The sequence below is a fragment of the Heterocephalus glaber genome, unplaced genomic scaffold, assembly GCF_053883595.1.
Source record: "Heterocephalus glaber isolate CG9 unplaced genomic scaffold, H.glaber_assembly_v1.0 deba00001442, whole genome shotgun sequence".
NCBI lineage: Eukaryota > Metazoa > Chordata > Mammalia > Rodentia > Bathyergidae > Heterocephalus > Heterocephalus glaber.
Genome location: NW_028258296.1, coordinates 38,924,468 through 38,928,228, shown reverse-complemented (window position 1 = coordinate 38,928,228; position 3,761 = coordinate 38,924,468). Strand labels below are relative to the sequence as shown.

Sequence of the window (3,761 nt, the reverse complement as noted above, 5' to 3'; positions counted from 1 at the left end):
TTTTCATTGTAGAAGTCTTTCACTTCCTTGTTTAGCATAATTGCTAAGTATTTCATTGTTCTTGATGCTACTGAAAAAAGTATTGTTTCCCCCAATTTCTTTCATTTAGTTTATTATTGGTGTAGAGGAATGCTACTGACTTTTGAGTGTTGACTTTGCATCCGACTGTTGTGGATTTTGTTGGGCATAACCAAAAGACTTACAGGAGACAGAGGAGCAGGGGTAAAACAACAAAATTTATTTGCTAGCAGGCCACACCCACAGGAACATGCCTTTAAGGACTGACCTGGAATTACATTGGTGGCTTACATTTGTACCCTAAACTGGGGGATTCTGGTCATGTGGTTTACAGAAAGCTTAGAGTCTATGTGTACTTTTGTTCATGAGGCATGGTGACTGTTATCTTTATTCGGACATCTGGCCTCACTTGGGTTGGGGTTGTGGTTAGGCAATGTTGTAGGCATTTGTTTATCTCTTGCATACAAACTTGTGGTTAATGGCAAAGCATCTGGTATTGCTATTCTGAGAAGCAAAACAATATTCTCAGAAGCGAAACAAGCAAGGGAAGCAAGTTACAGAAGCAGAATGAGGCAGGCAGTTCTATATTATTTTATATTTCCTTAACATGACTATGCTACTGAATTTGGTTATTAATTCTAGGTGGGTTTTTTTAGCTTTGGGGGTCTCCTATGCAGGGGATTGTGTCACCTGCAAATAATAATTGAACTTCCTTTATTATCTGTATCTTTTTCATTTCTTTCTCTTATCTAACTGCTCTGACTAATTTTTCAAGAATTAGACTGAACTGACAGTGGCGGAAGATGGCTGAGGCCGAGGCGGCAGACACTCAGCTGTTGCTCGGAGTGGGGCTTATTGAAAAAGACACAAATGGAGAAGTACTGTGGGTGTGGTGTTATCCTTCCACAACAGCTGCACTGAGGAATCTGCTGCTCAGAAAATGCTGCTTTACAGATGAAAACAAACTTCTCCATCCCTTTGTCTTTGGGCAATACAGAAGAACATGGTTTTATATCACAACAGTTGAAGCCCCAGATTCTTCAGTTTTGAAGAAGATGGCTCATTTTTCTATTGTTCTGACTGCCAAAGATTTTAACCCAGAGAAATATGCCACCTTTACTAAAATATTGTGTAGAGTGTACTTGAAGCATGGGAGTCCAGTTACAATGATGGAGAGTTATATTGTGGTTCTCACAAAGGGGATACGTCAGAGTGAAGAAAATGGCTCTTTCCTTAGCAAGGACTTTGATGCTCGAAAGGCATACCTTGCAGCCTCCATCAAAGACATTGTATCTCAATTTGGAATGGAAACTGTTATATTACACATGGCACTGATGCTAAAAAAAAGAGTTGTCGTCTATCACCCCAAAATAGAAGCTGTCCAGGAGTTTACCAGGACCCTGCCTGCCCTGTGTGTGGCATCAACAGGACTGGACCATCCTGTATTCTTAAGTGCATCTCCATGCTGATGAGCTGGAAGCCCTGCAGATGTGCACAGGCTACTTCACTGGGTTTGTAGTCCTGGAGATGAGCAATAGACCGGATCTTTATGATGTGTTGTGAATTTGGCAGACAGCGAGATCACCATTGCTCCACCTGCAAAAGAGTCCATGACAATGGGTAAACTGTGCAAAGAAATGGGTCAGCTAATTGTCCAGTCGGCCGAAGACCCCGATAAGTCAGACAGCCAGGTTACACAGGATATTGCCTTCAAAACAAAAGAAATCTTCACCAACCTAGCACCATTTTCAGAAGTTCTGGACAATGGAAGAAAGCGAGTCCTCAATCTGGAGGCATTAAAGCAAAAATGACTTCCACCAGCCACGGAAAACTTCCTTTACCATCTAGCCGCAGCTGAACAAATGCTGAAAATCTGACTGAGACAGAAGGTCTCACTGATTACTGTTATAAAGCTCTCTTTTCATTCTGAGTATCCATAACTGTGTAAAATACTGGAAATAACAGAGGGAATGTTATATTTTTTAATGATTTATTTGAAAGTATTGAGACATGACCTGAAAAACACTGAAACACATGGAAACACTTGTGACTTTTCTCCCAGATAATTAGTGTCCTGCCTGCTGTCAGAGTTGGACAAAGCGCTGTAAGTGCCATGTCTGGTGTTACAAACCGGCTGGTGTCTGGAGCAAGAGGAAAAGCTCTGTCAAGTCCCATGCAAACCACAGCACATGTGAGAGTCTTCATTACAACTTCCTATTTGTCTCATTGCATAGGCATAAACTAATGGTTCATTTTCAGAAAGCTGCCTGAAATATTGCTTTGTATTCTTCTAGGAAGAACTTTAATTCCTCATGAGGAACTGTACCTTCTGAGCCAAACTGCTAAGTTTTCTGCAGAACTATCTAGAAGATCATTCAAGAGACTCTGCAGTTGCACTTTCTTGTAAAAGAAAAAAAAAAGTTTTTCTTAGCCTTTGAACATTTTGCCTATATTATGAGAGTTTTGCATAGATTTTATACTTGAGTAGGCAACTTTAATAATACATATTTATACTGCTACAGAAGTAAGCATTTGGCAGACTGAAGCCATTAGTACTCTTCACTTAGCCCTGTTGCTAGCACTATTCTTTGGGAAAGATCCCATACTTGTAAGATAGAGTATGAAGCCCTTTGAACAGTAGTGTCCATAGCACTGAAGTAGTGACTTTTATAATTGGTGAGGGGGAATCACCTTCTTGCAGAGGTCAAAACCAGGAATGTCTTCATACAACTCCAATAAGAATGATTTGGCCACATATCAAAGGTGGCTCTTTTGTTCACTTGTGTACTTTTTTCATAATTGGAGACCCTAAAATTGCCAAAAAAGCATGGATGCATAAATTGTGTACTCACGTTTATTATGTATATTCATACTAATTATGAAAGGTTACTTTTCACTCAGTACTGTTGTCCTTTGAAAATTTACCTGGGAATATGCTTGCAATTTTTTTCTTGATGTTAGATGTTTAAGTAAAAATAAAAAGTAAAAAAAGAAGAATTATACTGAACAGGAGTGGTGATAGCAGAGATCTTTGTCTTGTTCCTGATTTTAGAGGGAAAGCTTTCAGCTTCTCTCCATATTTTAGTATGATGTTGGCCATTGGTTTGTCATAGATGGCTTGTATCAGATTGAGATAAAGACTTTCTATACCTGTTTCTTTGGGGTTTTTTATGAACGGATGTTGAATTTTATAAAATGCTTTTCCTGTGTATAATGAGATGATCATTGATTTTTTATACTTGCTTCTGTTTATGTGGTATATTACATTTATTGATTTATGTAGGTAGAACCACCCCTGTATCACTGGAATGAATCTTACTTGGTCATGATGTATGATCTTTTTGATAATTTATTTTATTTTGTTTGCCAATAACTTATTGAGGACATTTACATCCATATTCATTAGAAAGATTGACCTATAGTTCTCTTTGTTCATTTGGGTCCTTTTCTGGTTTTGGAGTCAAGGTAATGACCTCAAAGATCAATTTTGGTTGTAATGCATATTGCTGACTATATTCAATAATTCAAAAAGTATGTATTTTATTGGTTTTAAATAATTTGTTAATTGTTACCATCTGTTTTTTACTGATTAAATAAAAAATTGTCAAGATAACTAAATGGAGACTTTTAAGTTTGGTGAGATGGCTAAATGGGACTCTCCTTGGTGAGTAAAAAAACAGCTGCTCTAATAAGTTATTTCTGCTCTTTGTTCACTAATGAGAGCCCCATTAATTTTCATAGCG

At 38.0% G+C, this 3,761-nt stretch overlaps 1 pseudogene across 1 annotated transcript; it reads left to right on the top strand.

The window, feature by feature from the left end:
• Window positions 1-222: 222 nt before the first annotated feature.
• LOC101704099 (DENN domain-containing protein 10 pseudogene) lies at window positions 223-1,910 on the top strand (annotated as a pseudogene). The gene has a single exon (XR_015451823.1). The product of XR_015451823.1 is annotated as a DENN domain-containing protein 10 pseudogene (transcript).
• The last annotated feature ends 1,851 nt before the right edge of the window (window positions 1,911-3,761 follow it).